The sequence below is a fragment of the Otolemur garnettii genome, unplaced genomic scaffold, assembly GCF_000181295.1.
Source record: "Otolemur garnettii isolate 467f Iridium unplaced genomic scaffold, OtoGar3 scaffold00043, whole genome shotgun sequence".
In the NCBI taxonomy this organism is placed as follows: Eukaryota; Metazoa; Chordata; class Mammalia; order Primates; family Galagidae; genus Otolemur; species Otolemur garnettii.
Window position 1 is genome coordinate 9,024,095 of NW_003852438.1, and position 15,879 is coordinate 9,039,973.

Sequence of the window (15,879 nt, forward strand, 5' to 3'; positions counted from 1 at the left end):
GCAAACAATATCCTGTTCTTTTGCCTCATATATCCTCCAGCAAAGAGGAAGGACTCTGTGAGATCCAACTTCTGTTTCTAGTTTCGATACTCAGTCACATTTTGAGCTATCACCAATTACTTTACCACATTGAGCCTCAGCTTCCCCACGTATGGACAGAGTGATACCAATTTGGGGATTAATAGCATAGCGTTTAGAGTCAGACAGGGCTGGATTGAATCCTACCTTTCACATGCACTAGCTCCGTGACTTTGGGCACTTTATTGAATTCTCTGAGCCTCAGTTTCCTCAGTCATTAAATGGGGATTATACTACCTAATACTTTATTGAGCTTCGTAAAGACTACTGGAGACAGTAAGTGTAAGCTGCTTAACCCAGAGCCCAGTTCAAAATAAGTGCCCTGGGAGTAAATTGGTAGCTGGTAGCTTTTCAGTATGAATGAAATCACCTAAGAAGTCTTCTTTTAATCACATTTCCTCTGCCTGAAACAAAAAGGAGATATGGGTGTGCAAATTTCCAATCCTTATAGAGTTTCCTCCATTTAGACTGATCCACTGAAAAAGTATCTAAGGATATTTGTCCCAAATTCAGCCCTAACCTCCTCCAACCCTCCTCTCCCATCCCCTCCAGGCAACCCACACAGCCCATCCATCAAGTCCCAAACTCACCTTTGTCATGCAGAGTGGCCGAAGCCACAAATCCCCCCTCTCAACAGACACACACATCAAGACAAACACACACACCCTCATACACCCCCTCAGACACACAAACTGCACACACAGTTTCTCCAGAGCAAATTCAAGTCACGGTCCATCCACTGCCAGGGCCCCTTCCCTTTTCCCTTCTCCCAAGGGAGTCCTCACCCTGCATTGACAACCCTCCCCCTATTCCATCCTCTAACAGGCACACCCTGTCACCCTCCCACTTCTCCTCCCATTCTCTATTGCTCCCTAATTATATTCTCCACCTCCCAGTGTCATGCTAATACAAGCTCCTGGCACAGCTGCCCAGATTAAATTAGAGCCCAAACCAGCGGGCTGACTAATTATATTTTCTGGGTTGGAATTGTCTTCCCCACCTTTGGGGTATGGGGCCAATAAAGAGTAAATGAGCTCTGCCAATATTTGCTGAGGACATTTGAGTCCTCTTGCCTGGGTGGTTTGGTCCTCCCCAACCAATCTGGGCCCCTTGAATTAGATTAGACCAGGTTACTCAAAGGAACCTCCTAGATTCCATCCATTTTCCTGCAGGTTCCCTCCGCTGGGCCTGGCCTCCATCATCAGGCCAGAGAAGAGGAAATGGCAGGTGACTCTTAATACTGAGAATCTGCTGCCACCTTCGTGAGTCCCTGCTGGCTCCCGAGCTCCTCCTTCCTTTCCTCCAAATATTCACTGCCACTTGCCCTGCAGTGATCGTTGCTGCCTCCGTTTCACACGGAATAGAAGGTGACTCTCCTTACACAGCACAGTTTCATCTTTTCCTATTTATGGCTGTTGCATAGTAAAAGTTTCACTTTGCCTAGAGACAAAGTTGTCTTTACTCCACAAACATTTACTGTGCACTTATGGTATGTCACATAGTGAGATGAGCGTTAAAGAATGTAAGGGCATGATTCCTGCTGTGGTAAAGCTGGGCCTCAGGATGGGTGTGTGTAGATGTGCAGAAATCAAGAAACCTGCAGAGTGCTGCGTAGGCACAGAGGCTGGGCCACAATCAGGACAGGCTCTGCTGAAGACCTGAGCCTGGAGTCAAGTATGGAAACATTGCTCAGAAGGCCAGTAAAGTGAGGACAGAAATTGTGGGCCGAGAGATGGAAGATAAGAGGTAAGAAAGGCGTGGCACTCCGTGACGTGCCAGCATGAGGGATAAGACAAAAGGAGCAGCCAGAGATGCGTCTCAAGGATCGCAGGGATGCTTTATGTCTGGAGCTCTGTGGGCTCCACATTCCTGTCTTCTTAGCTGAGGGAGATCAGATCTGTTTCCAAAAGACCTGAGCTACTCAAATTAGGGCCCTTTTCTTTGCTATCATCTTCCCTCCTTGAATTGAACTGTAACAATCCTTCCCATAAAGAATTGTCCAATGCTTGTGTGACTATTTCCTTTGGAAGCACATTTAAGGAAGGAAGAATCTAATATTTCCAAAAAACAAAGCAAAAAATTCTGACAGTAGAATTTCCAAGCACCAAGTAAAACCTCTGCCTGGATCTCTGATGTTCTCCGTACACTCAGTGACCTTCTCTGCCTCTTCATCCATTCCTTTTTTATCCAGTGCTGACTTTTCAGCACTTATCAAGTACTATTCTATATCAAGCACTATTTTAGACATGGCCCAGGGTAGATAAATGGGGAGGGGGTCCTTCCCCCTGAGGAGCTCAGTCCACAGGAAAGGAAGAGCACCTGATACATAGGTAATTAGAAAGAGTGTGACAGAGAGCCTAGTGGAGGGACATTGTGTTCCTTCCCGAGGGCTGCCATTAGCAAACCCAGCAGCTTGCTTATTGCAGGCCGGTAGTCCAAAATCAAGGTGTTAGCTGGCCTTGGAAGCTGGTAGGGGAATCCTTCCTTACCTCCTCCTAGCTTCTGGTGGTTTTCTGACCATCTTTGACATTCCGTGGCCTACAAATGCATCACCTCAATTACCTGTGTTCATGCAGGAGTCTCTGTATGTGTCTTCTGTCTTCCTGTGGTCGTCTTCTATATTCTAAGGACACCAGTCTTGTTGAGTTGGGGTCCATCCAACTCCAGCATGACCTCATCTTAACTTATCTAATTACATCCACAATAACTCTGTTTTCTAATAAGGTTACATTTTAAGGTGCTAAGAATGTATTAAGGACTGATATGTCTTCAAATAATACATTATAGCCTAGTTGGAAGGGGGGACAGATGAACAGGTGGAACAGGGAAGGTTTTTAGGACAGTGTATCTCTTTGGGGGACACAATTCAGAATTTAACTTGTACTAGGGACTCATTCTTCCCAGGTGTGTCAGCAGTTTCCTAGAGGTGGTGGGAGTGATTGAACTAAGGTTTAAATCCAGAAAATCTAATAAGAATTATCTAAAAGAGCGATTTATGGGAAGATGTTCCTGTTGAAGAAATAATGTGAGAAGAGGCCTGAAGGTGTGGAAAGGCTTGAGTAGGTCAGGGCAGCGTGAAGAATTTCCTGCAGCTGTGGAGAAAAATATTCAAAAGCCAAGTGGTGAATGATGAGATGTGAGAAGTGTCTTTGGATCAGTGACAGGCTCTGTGGTTACCTATCCTGATATTAGCTGAGCCTATATTATGCTTATGGATTTGCCACATACTGCCTTGACCTCCATAAAAACAAACAAACAAACAAACAAACAAACAAACAAAAAACGGGCCTGAGCGTTAGGGAGTGTGATGCTGGAATGGGAAAGTGGGAGGTTTCCCTGTCCTCAGTGGTGGAAATGACTCTCCTGTCCCCCCCTTCTTCCCTCCCGGAGTGGGCACAGGCATCATCTCTGGACTTCCCTGTGAAATATAAATTCCAACTGAAAGAGATTCTCCCTTATTTATCCACATATTCTTAGCTCTCTGCACAACAGCTGGCCTAGTGCTGGATTTAGATCGCTGGATGGATGAATAGATGGAAAAGTACATTCAGCACAGGAAAACTCTGCCACCAAGTATTGTACCTACGTCCATGCCACTTACCCATCCAGGTGGCTTCACTTCTCCCTGCTTAGCTACCTGTAAGGTTGCTGGGGGAGCATCTCGTGGGTGGTAGAGAAAGACTCACAGAACTCTTTAGCAGTCTGGGTTTACTACAAGCTGGTAGGGGAGGTGAAGCAGCATGAGAGTACTTGGCAGCAGCAGCCTAATTATTCTGAGTCTTGGGGATTCCAGGGCAGTGATGCACAGAGATGGAGAATGAGGTGATTAAGGAGGCAACTTGGACTCTCCTAACTCACCTTCCTTGTACCCCCAAGGTCCTTCCCCAGAGAGGATCTGATAAGATCTGCTCACCAATACCCCAGGTTAAGTGTTCCTGTTGGGGGTAGTTTTGTCCTAGGTCCCTTCAGAGGGGACTGGTCTTTTCATAAAACCTGTACTACACAAAGACTCCTGTGACCCTTGTCCAATCAGCTCCCTTGTACAGTTTTAAATTTTGCACAAGGCTGGTATTATAATTCTAAGGAGGATGAACCACTATTCTGAGAAAGAGATAGTGGACCAAACAGAGTTGTGTTTAAGGCCCCTCTTCAGAATAAATCACTGATAGTCAGAATGAAGTGATCTAGGTATGGAATTTCATAGCTTTTGAGGATTTTGAAACTTCCTAAGCACATACCTTGTATGGGCATATTTTTATCTTTTATGCTGTCTTTAAAACATTTTCTCACTCACTTACCTATCTTCCCAACTGCTCTAAGTAATGAAAAGATCACGAACTTTTCAGTCAGGTGGACAAGGTTAGGGTCCTGCCATAGTGTTAAGCAGGTGTGCACCTGGAGTCATTAACCTTCCTCTCAGCTCCTCAGGGTCCTTACTGGAAAAGACTCCATGATGTTTCTTCACAGTTTATATCGATTATTAAATTAGAAAATGGTGTGAAATTGGCCCATGACTCGTCAATTTTCTTTCTCATTTCCTTAAGAGTAAAGATGATTTGGAGGAGTCTTTTGTAACCATTTTCCGAGGACCTGATTCAGAGCAGGCCCACAGTGCTTACTGATGGACTAAAAGCAGTTTGAAAATATTTCCACAAGAACATACCTAACAACTGCTTCCTCCAATGCCTGGCAGCCGGAAGACCAGCTCTGGTCCATGGCTCACCATGGTAGGAGGAGCTAGTGAAGCTTTATCTGTATTTGCAGCTGCTCCCCATTGCTCACATCACTGGCTGAGCTCCACCTCCTGTCAAATGAGCAGTGACATTAGACTCTCATAGGACCACAAACCCCACAGTAAGCTGCACATGCAAGGGATCTAGGTTGCTCATTCCTTATGAGAATCTAACACCTGGTGATCTGATATGGAGAAGTATGTGCATGAATCGTCCTGAAACCACTCCATTCCCACCCCCAGGTCTGTGGAGGGGAGTGGGAATTGTCTTCCATGAAACCAGTCCCTGCTGCCAAAAGTATGTGTGGGGGCACTGCCTTCCAAGGTGCTAACAAATATAACAGCAACTTGCAACAACAACAACAAAACAGTTACGAAAACAGCCAAGATGATTATGTGCTCACACAACTGGCACTACTTTCAGGATAGAAGAAAGGAACACACAATGTAGTTCTTGCCTAAATTTGAAGCTGCCCTGGGCCTGAGCCATTTACTAGACTGGCTGCTTCATCACCGGTTCCTTGTGCATCTTCACTGCTCTTTCTAGCCACTTCCCCTTACATATATCTATTCCAGCTGGAGGATGAGTTATCCAAGAGCAGGTGTGGAGAGGAGTAGAGGGATTTGGAGGGAGGAAAACTTCCAGGAGAAGCAAGGGGGCTAATGAGAGTGCTCTAGAGAAGACAAAGAGGGAAGAACTCACTTCGTCTCCTTTCCTACCTCTGTCTTCCCTATTTTACACCCTGCTCTTTTCTCCTTTTTGTGTTCTAGGCTAACTCTCTGTAGAATTCTTCATCCTCTCAGTTTTCTCTTGCCGTACTTATATACGCTTTACAACGCATGTAATCCAATTGCTTGTACAGTATTTTAAGCATTTTAAGGTCATAAACTCCTTGAGACTGGGAAAAAGATATTTATTTTTAGTAAAGTATTCTTAACAAGAACTTTTCACTGGAAAAGAGAAATAGGATTTCTCCCATCATGGGAGGAATCTAGAACAGGCTGAAACCAAATTAGAACATTCTGACTTTAAATATCAGATTTTTCTCCTGAGAAAAGCTGTGAAATGTCTTCTAGGTGTTTTTGTTTGTTTGTTTGTTTTTTTTGGTGTGTGTGTGTTCTTTCCTTCTGAATTTTTTTTTTTTTTTTTTGTAATTTCAGAATATTATAGGGGTGCAAATGTTTTGGTTACATGGATTGCTTTTGTACTGCTGGAGTCAAAGTTCTAAGTGTACCCATCACCCAGATAGTGCACACTGTACCCACTGGGTATGATTACACCCACCCCCTCCCCCAACTTCCCACCTGCTTGCTTTCTGCTGAGTTTTACTTCCCTCTGTACATGAGTGCTGATCGGTTAGTTCCAATTTGATAGTGAGTACATATGATGTTTGTTTTTCAATTCATGTGATATTTTACTTAGGAGAATGGTCCCCAGTTTTATCCAGATTGTTGCAAAAGGTATTAATTCATTTTTCTACGGCTAAGTAGCACCCCATGGTGTATGTATAACACATTTTATCAGTACATTCATGAATTAATGGGCACTTGGGCTGATTGTACCTCTTCGCAATTGTGAATTGTGCTGCAGTAACATTCTAGTGCAAGTGTCTTTTTGATAAAATGACTCCCCTCTCCCTGCTTTGGGTAAATATTCAGTAGTGGGGATTGCTAGGTCACATGGCAGGCCTACTTTTAGTTCTTTGAGGAATTTCCACACTACATTTCATTTGAACATAAATAATCATAAATAATATTACATAATTGGAAAGAAACTTGTAAGTCCCATTCCCCCACTAGATTCCCAGGGCCTGATGATAAGAACTCTTATGTAAAAGCAGTGACATCAGGATGTCACACCAATAATGTGGGGATTGTCAAGATGACCATAGTTCTGCTCAACATGTGTGATAAATGCTTTGCATTTTTGTGTTGGAGAGACTACATTGAAAAGTAAGACAAGTTTCCAGCATGAGAAGAGTTTGTGTTCTGTAGGAGAAATGAACAAACAACATTAATTGTGATGACACTGCACACACCAAATGCTATGAGAGAAAAATAAAAAGTGCTCTGTTCACTTACTAGAGGACTGAAGGCTGATTGAGCCTGGGAAGGAAAATTATTGAGGATCTGGTATGAAGTTAAAAAAATGGGATTTTAACAGAGAATGAAAAGTATTTGTGGCAAAGCAGAATAATCTAATTAGAATATCATTTGGAGATTAAAAAAGGGCTTCAGGAGATGAGGGAGGGAGCATGTGACTACCTGGGGTAAGAGCATTTCTGGCTGAGTGAACAGCAAGTGCAAATGCCCTGAGATAGGATCAGGATTTTTGAGAACAGCAAAGAAGTCAGTGATTCTGGAGTAGAGTATGCAAGACAAACAGAGTCTAAGATGAGGTCCGAATGATGGAGGGGAGGGGTACAAAATGTGTAGAGTCTTGTTGTCATTGTAAGAACATTGGCTTTTACTCTGTGTAAAATAAGAAGTTGTTAGAACTTTTTGAGCAAAAGGGGGACATAAACATCACTATCACTGCTGTGTTGAGAATAGGCTAAAAGAATCAATCATAAGCAGGGATACTGGTCAGGAGACCATAAAGAATATTCCAGCGGAAAGATGATGGTGGCTCAGAAAGGGCAATAGCAAAACTAGTGGATTCTTAAATTTTGCAGGTGGGACCAACAAAAATGTGTTGATGGATTGACAGTGTCAGAGAAAGAGCACTCAGGAATGGCCTCAAGTTCTTGGCCTGGGAAGAGGAGGTTGTCAATAGTAATTGAGATCTGGAAGCTTTGAGGAGGAGAGACTTGGGTGAAGAGCAGGAGCTCAGCTCTAGACATGCTAAGCTGGAATATATCTTTGTCATCGTTATTTGATGGAATCAAGTTGGCAGTTGGATATATGGGTCTTGAGTTTAGGGTGTTATCTAGGCTGAGATACATATTTGGATATCATCATTTTTTGCAAAGAAGGCTTTAGAGCATAATCATATAGTTAGGTGATCGTATAGAGCTACAGAAGGAAGATAGAATTGTGATTTCAAATTCTGTGATTTGCACCATCATGTTGGATTGCTTTCAAAATGAGTTTAATGTTCTCTGTGCTTTAAGGGTATGGACTACCTCTCAAGGAACCTGCAGGTGGTTCATTGGAATCATACAGTTGACTATTAATTTATCTTAAACTGGTAAAAGATACTTTTTCTACTAAAAAGATACTAAAAAAATTAGAAAAATCACACAAAACCAGAAGCCTAAGTGATAAGCATTAAAAAAAACGTTGTATTTATTTCCCACCCTTTTTCTTTGTATATTTCCAAATGTAAAGTTTCTGAAAATTGTACTAAAATAACTTATTGACAAGACAAATTTGAATTTCTTGCTTACTATGGAAAGAGAGTTCACTATCTTGTTAGAGTCTTACCATGACTTTTTATGAAGAAAGACAGGAGTCAGGTATTTATAAGGTTTGCAGGCACAGGTTAAGAAAGATCTTTCTTTCCTTCTTTCTTTCTTTCTTTCTTTCTTTCTTTCTTTCTTTCTTTCTTTCTTTCTTTCTTTCTTTCTTTCTTTCTTTCTTTCTTTCTTTTTGAGACAGAGTCTTTCTATGTCCCCCTGGGTAGAATGCTGCCGTGTCACAGTTCCAGCAACCTCAAACTCTTGAGCTTTAACGATTTTCTTGCCTCAACCTCCCAGAAAGATTTTTCAATATAAGGAATGAGCAGGATTGTGTAAGTATGATAATAGTTTAGGAGCGAGAGAGGTAAGAGGTAAGAATTTTGAAGAGTCTTGAATGGTAAACAGTCATTTGATGTTTACAATGGTTCTCAACCTGTGGGCCATGACCCTTTTGGACTGTATTAAAGGTTCGTGGCATTAGGAAGGTTGAAAACCACTGACTTAAAAGGATTTTTTTGTTTTGGCAAATTCCCAAAATAAAGTTACTTAAGCCATCTTTTTCTCCTGGGCAAGAGCTTTCTGGAATCCTTGCTAGTATAGACAGTAAGTTGTACGAGCCTAGAAAGGTTTTAATTCTTAGTATACATTGTAAGTAATTATGATCATAATTTTATGTGTTATGTATGCATAATATATATATATTGTATGTTATGTTATTTTTATTTACTTTATGACATTTTCTGTGCTGCATATATCTACTGCAATTACTGTGAGTAAAAGCTGCAAAGATGGATTTTATAAACTCACACAAATTGAATTAATGATTTCATTTGGTTACTTCTTATTTTTAATTTATACAAAGTGTTAAGCTCCTGCTCTTCACCCAAATCTCTCCTCCCTACACAGGGATGAGTTTACTTGTACACTAGGGTAATTCAGAACATGGATTGGTTTCTTCAGCTATGAAGTAGAAGTGTGTGAGGTAAAATTATGGAATCAAAGGATTAGAGTCACATCTTAACTCTAAAGTGACTTACATTCAGTCTTGTTTGTTTCCAGACAAGCTCTAGTCACGTGAGTGAGGTTACCTTAGCGGGTACCCTCATTTAAGTCACTGTGGTATTTTATCTTTTCTTTTATTCCCATCTGCAAAATAATCTGGACTTTTTGCCCAAGGGGGAAAAATTAAGTATAAGGAAGACATTCAGAGCTCCTTGTAAATAAGGGTTTGCTATTCTCCATGGCTCCAAAATAGAACCTTAAAAGCCTGCACTATTCCGCAGTTCTTTTCCCAGAAAACAAGTCTTTGTGTTATCAGTCAACTCCAGTCAAAGTGATAGAACAAGCAAATCTGCTGGCTTTTCCCAGCTCTCACCATCCCCCACTCCAAAAATAAAAATAAAAACACCTAAGTTTTTCATCTTAACGAAGCCCCCGTGAGTTTCCTTATGCATGGTATGTAAAATAGGTTATTGTGAAACTAGAGAAAAATGCCACGAACTCGGTCCATATTTGGTACCGAGTTAATGGGAGTACGGTCCACAGCTGCATCTGTCTCAAAGCACAGCTCAAACCCCGCGTCCTAATGGAACCATGCCCTGAGCTGTGAGACAACTCTTTAGAGTCCCAGCACGTTTTGTACTCATATTTTTTCCTCTATTAAAGTTATTCATATGTAGGGCTAGCCTCCATTAGACTATGAAGCTCTGGAATCCCCAGAGTGTGTCCTATTTTATTCACATTTGTGTCCTCAGCATCTCATAGGATTTGAACAAATAGATATTTGTTGAACGGGATATAATTTTGGATTATCTGCTGATTAATATTTTCTGCACCATTGCTCCCTGCCATCAGTGTGCCTAATCCTAAATTTACCAATAACCCCTGTGCTGTTCCATCAGTAGGTCTTAATTACGTAGCACCAGGCATCCTCCTACTAGGGGAGCCACTTCCTTGGGCTGTACTTTCTCACTGACTTATGTGACTTCAAAGGCTTTCCTTGAGGGGACAGCAGGAATGAAGTTGAGTGAGGGAGGGGAAAATAGAGGCCTCCAGTGAGGGCTGAGAGGGGATGAAGTGGGGAAAAGGAAGTTTACCCAAATCTTCCTCAGCTCCCTTAGAAACTGCCCACAGGGAAGGGGAAGGGGAGGGGCCGGTGGCTGGGGGCCAGGGAGGGGGACTGAGAGGCTGACAGATGGAGTCGTCCCTTTGAGCCCTCTCTGAGGACCAACCGTTGCAAAGCCACACAATGTACAGAAGTAAATCAAATCAAGTAACATGTGCAGGAAAGAAGGGCGAGAAGGGAAGGGGGAGGGGCACACTGCAGGGAGGAGGCTGGGATGGAGGGGGAGAGAGCCCTTTGAGTCTAAAGGAGAGAGAAAGAAGGAGTTAGGGAAGGAAAGGAAGCCACATCCCAAGCAGTTTTTCTGAAGCAATTGGAGAGTAAGGGGGAAGATGTGGATGGGGAAGGCCTCAGGGGGCTTGACTGGGGATTTCATTCATTCTCACGAGTCTAGGCAAGGCCAAATCGTTCATACTGCAAAAAAAATAACTCTGTGTTTGTGTATGGGGCTTGGAGGACAATGTACCGGCAAAGACTCCACTGGTAGCCCTAATAGTAAGTGGTAACATCTCCCCACAAATTATTGTAGGAGGCTCTTAGAGGAGTGCCATAGTTAAGCCTGGCCTCAGCTGGCACTCACAGAAAATATTCAGGGCCCTAATTTAAAGATGTTAAATCCTTTCTAGCCTGGGGAAAAAACAACTCTCACCCCTAAATCTGGATTTGGGCTTCTAACTCCGGGATTCATCCAAGGGAAGGGAGAGGGGCTACTGTCAAGAGGCTGAGCCTGGGAGTATATATTCAGAGTCACCAGGGGGGGAAGAGGGAGGTTTTGTTTTTGTTTTGTCTTTTTACCTCCCCTCCCTCACTTTATCTTTTCCAGTTCTCACTTTAGTCCTTTTTTGTTTATGAAACCCTGAGCCCCCAATATCTCTTCACCCCTTGAATGCTACTCCTTTCCAGCTTAGGAAAGATGAGAGGTCTTTTTCCTTTAATGGTAGAGTAAACTAGAAGGAACAAGGGAAAGGTGGGGTCTGAAGTTCAAGAAATGGGCCAATTTGATGCTTCAGAGAACAAGGTGAGTAGGGTGACCATGTGATGCTCGTCCAAGCTGTGATACACGGAAGTGGGAAAGAGGCTCTAAAAATAACAGACATTAATTGATCTACAATGGGTGCAAAGAATGACTATACTAAGCAAACCTGAACTCATGGTCACTCTAGCTGTGACAAACTCAGCACATAATCCACAGTTATGTGTTGCCCCTGTGTGAGTGTGGATGTGTTTGGGAGAGGGCAGGAGAACTTGCCGTGAAGAATCCCTCGGTGTGGTAACTGTCTAGAACCATTTATCTAATCAATGTTACCCCCTGGAGGTGATGGGATATTATTCAGGAGTGGGGTATTAACTTACTATATTTTATTCAAGTCTTTCCTTTCTTTACTGAAAGGATAAAAGGAATAGAATAATAATCAAAACAAAATAAGGGGGATGGAAATAAGCCCCATAGCGTACCATCCATTTCCTGGCTGTGTGATCTCGAACGCCTCACTCATTGTTTCTGTTTTGCCCACTGCCTGTTACATGTAGGAAGCCCTCAGATATTAACTGACTGGATGAATTAATGGACCTCATTCTCCTCATCCCTTTTTAAAAAAAGTGACAATAATAGCACCCATCCCAAAGAGTTGTCATAGCAGTTTAGTGAGGTAATGCAGGTAAATAAATGAAGTAATGTGCTCGGTTTAACGTAGAAACTCACAAAGTGCTGGCTGTAAGTGTTTCTAAAGCAGATGGCATTTGCAGACTATTGATGCAACAACTCAGTGGTACAGACTCTTAGCTAATGTCGGTTTCCTCATTTACCTTTCTCCTCACACTGTAATTCTGGTGTTTTAAAATATTCACTTTTGAATCCCAACAGGCTAGCACAGTTTTATATTCTCAGTGTTGTCTTACTCCCTGCCTTCCTAGTTCATACTGGCAGTGAAGTGTCTAGAAATGAAGGTGTCTATAAGTTGTCGTAGGAGGCTCTTAGCAGAGTGCCATAGTTAAGCCTGAATGAGAGGCTGGAAGAAGGGTGAAGTTGCTTGAGAATTTCAACCAGACCTTTGTGGTTGAAGAATGACTTATCATAAAAGCAGCAAGGTGGAGTTGGAGAACTGGGCTATGCAGACATTTCTCATATTCTTTTGCTATTTTTTTCTCTTAAAATTAGTGGGACAATAGGAAACAATAGTGGGGCAATAGTGGAAGATGCTTCTCAGGCTGGTGACCAGTATATTGTTTGTTTCTGGGCTAGCTTCCACAGTGGACTCCTTTCAACACTGCTTGGCCCAAATCCTAAAAGGTTTTGTATTCCATTTTCATGACAGAGATTATTCTTTATGTTCTCGATTCATAATATAGCGTCTTAGAACATGAGATCTGGGGTAAGGTTGGGCTCAGGAAAGGTCAGATAAGTGGGAGGATATGTTTTCTGTTGTTAGAGCTTCTAGGGGCCAAGATACTACTATCTCCCCATATTGCATTATCAGTTGTGGTGATAAAAAGTCTTCTGGGAAACTGAATCTCAGGCAAGCATATTGTAGACAAAACATGGTACTTCTGAATGTATCCTGGGCAATGGGGAGCCAGAGGAGGGTGCAGGCCAGCTGCTCTAGGCCAAATCACCAGAAAGACCCTGTTAATCCCTTCACTTTCAGTCTTCCCACCAGAACATTGGAGAATAGATTCTGGATTCATAGTGAACCATTAGGCACCTGATTTAGGACGGCGATATAGTGTAGTGGAGGTAAACTGCTTGTATCCAAACCCAAGCACCCACCAGTCACCGGTAATCACTTGTTATGTGACTTTGGGCAAATGAATCAACCTCGCTGCATTCCATTAATTTATTTGTAAAGTGGAGAAAATAAGAATACCCGACTCATAAAGCTGTTGTGATGATAAAGTAAATTAATACATGCAAAACACTTAAAACAACATTTGACGCATGGTAAGTGTTGTATAAGGATTAGCTATAATTATTAGAGTTGTAATTAGTTTCTTCTCAGTGGTTCTTCCCTTACTCGGTGACGGATGCCTAGGAGAAGTGACCTCACTCCAGTGTTGGCCTCATGGAGCAGACCACTCACAGCTACCCTGGCACGGGACGACTGTCCTCGTAACACTATAGGGCCCACTTGGAGTAGCAGATCTTTGACTGTGATCTGGGAGTGCTCAGGGCAGTGCTCTGTGTGCCCCCTCTCCCCCCGGGGCACTGAATGCATCTTGAGCCTACTACTTGGTTTTATTCATCTTTTTATCCTACTTTTTTTTTTTTTCAATGGTATACATTAAGTTTAAATTCTCAGGGAGTTTTCCCTGTCCTCCTTCAGGTATTTCCCAGGAATTAAGAATCATATGATTGAAGCTTGGTAAATTCAACTTAAAATTTTCTCCTAAGACTAGGAAAAATGCTCCTGGTGCTCTGTGCATGAGGGTGGAGCTCGTGTGGTCATCTTTCCATGGGACAGTCAGGCCAGCATGTGCGCTCCAGTGTCTGGTGCTGTGCACTGCAGTTACCAGATCTCTTCCTGAAAATAAGCTTGGCTATGAGTGAGGAATGGGACTTTAAAGATAGCATATCTTAATTGTGTTTTAAAATCCATTTCGCTTTCACAAGTTATACAGCTAACACTTTAACAGCACAGGCTTGAACTGTGTGGGTCTACTTATGCACAGGCTTCTTTCAACTAAAATTAGTTCAAAAATAGAGTCTTCACAGGATGTGAATCCCAGATGTATGGATTTTTTCATACACATGAGTGAATTCTGCAGGGCCAGCGGTGGAACTCGGGTATGTGTGACTTTCCATAGATGCGGGGGTCCTGGAAGCAATTCCTTGTTTATACTAAAGTGCAGCTATATATGAATAGATTATACTTGTACAAAAAGAAAACAATATCCTTTGATAATTACCCAGTCTCAAACTGCTTTATCCCAATTCTAAGATATATCAAGATATAGACTCAGTGTTATCAGTTTGTGTGTGTGTGTGTGTATATATATATATATATAAAATCAGATACATATCTTTAAAATATATGTATTATTTGCATGTGTGTACATTTAGGAAATTAAGTGTATTATGTTGAACCTGTGTTTCTTTTCTTTTCTTTTCTTTTTTTGAGACAGAGCCTCAAGCTATCCCCCTGGGTAGAGTGCCATGGCTTCACTGCTCACAGCAACCTCCAAGTCCTGGGCTCAAGCAAGTCTCCTGCCTCAGCCTCCCAAGTAGCTGGGACCACAGGCGCCCACCACAATGCCTGGCTATTTTTTTTTTTTTTTGGTTGCAACCATTATTGTTGTTTGGCGGGCCCGGGCTGGATTTGAACCCACCACCTTAGATGTATGTGGCTGACGCCTTAGCCACTTGAGCCACAGGCACCGAGCCTGAACCTGTGTTTCTACAAAGTATTTTATATCCACCCACAGCATATTAGTACATATATTTATTGTTAGTGTATATAGACCATCTCTTAAAAATTAAGTGGTAACTGTTGGTTACTCAATATATTGACAATGTACTTTTTCACTATTAATAACAATGCTTCAATTAACATCTCTGTCCCACCATGGCTCTTTGGGCACACATATGATTGGAAAAGTTGGAAAATCAGACACAGAGACTTTGAATTTGGGGATTATATTTCTGCCTCTGCCACTATACTGAGAGGTTTTTTCTTTTTTGAGAGAGAGTCTCACTCTGTCATGCTGGGTCGAGTGCTGTAGTGTCATAGCTCACAGCAACCTCAAACTCTTGGGTTTGAGCTATCCTCTTGCCTCACCCTCCTGGTAGCTGGGACTATAGGAACCCACAATAACACTCAGCTAATTTTTCTACTTTTAGTAGAGATGGGAGTTTTGGCTCTTTCTCAGGCTGGTCTCTAACTCCTGAGCTCAAACAAGCCACCCACCTTGGCATCTCAAAGTGCTGAGATTACAGGCATGAGCCCCTGCACCCGGCCTATCCTGAGAGTCGATTAGGAATGAGAAGTTTTCTTCAGTTCTTTATTTCCAGATTCTTGCACAGTGCCTAGGACTTTATATATTCATAAAGCACAATTGTTGGATAAACTAATAATAGTGTTATCATTATTATAATAAAGGAATCCTTGGATTGAGAGAGGAGCACAGAGACAGGCTTTCTACATGGAAATCCTGATATTCATTTTTCTTTGATTTCTAAGGGATAAAAAAATCAGACTTCAATGTTTAAGACAAAATATCAATAATCAATCAATAATCATTACTGTCTCTGGGTCACTTGCTAAGTGCCAGGCCCTGTAGTAGGTACTTTGCATGTATTACAGGTGAATTTACAACTTACAGATGGAGACACTGAGATAAATGACGTGTCTGAAGTCACATGGTTAGTAAGCAGCAATGTTAGAATTCAGCTGAGTCCTAGAGGATTTTGATCTTAGGAACTGGGGACAGTAAGTGCAGAGCAGGATCCTCAAGAATTTCAGATCCTACAGAATTTTCAAAGGCCCAGAATTTTCCCAGCTGATTAAACAAATTCAGGTAGTTTCGTAGCTGGAATGAGTCAGGGAACACCC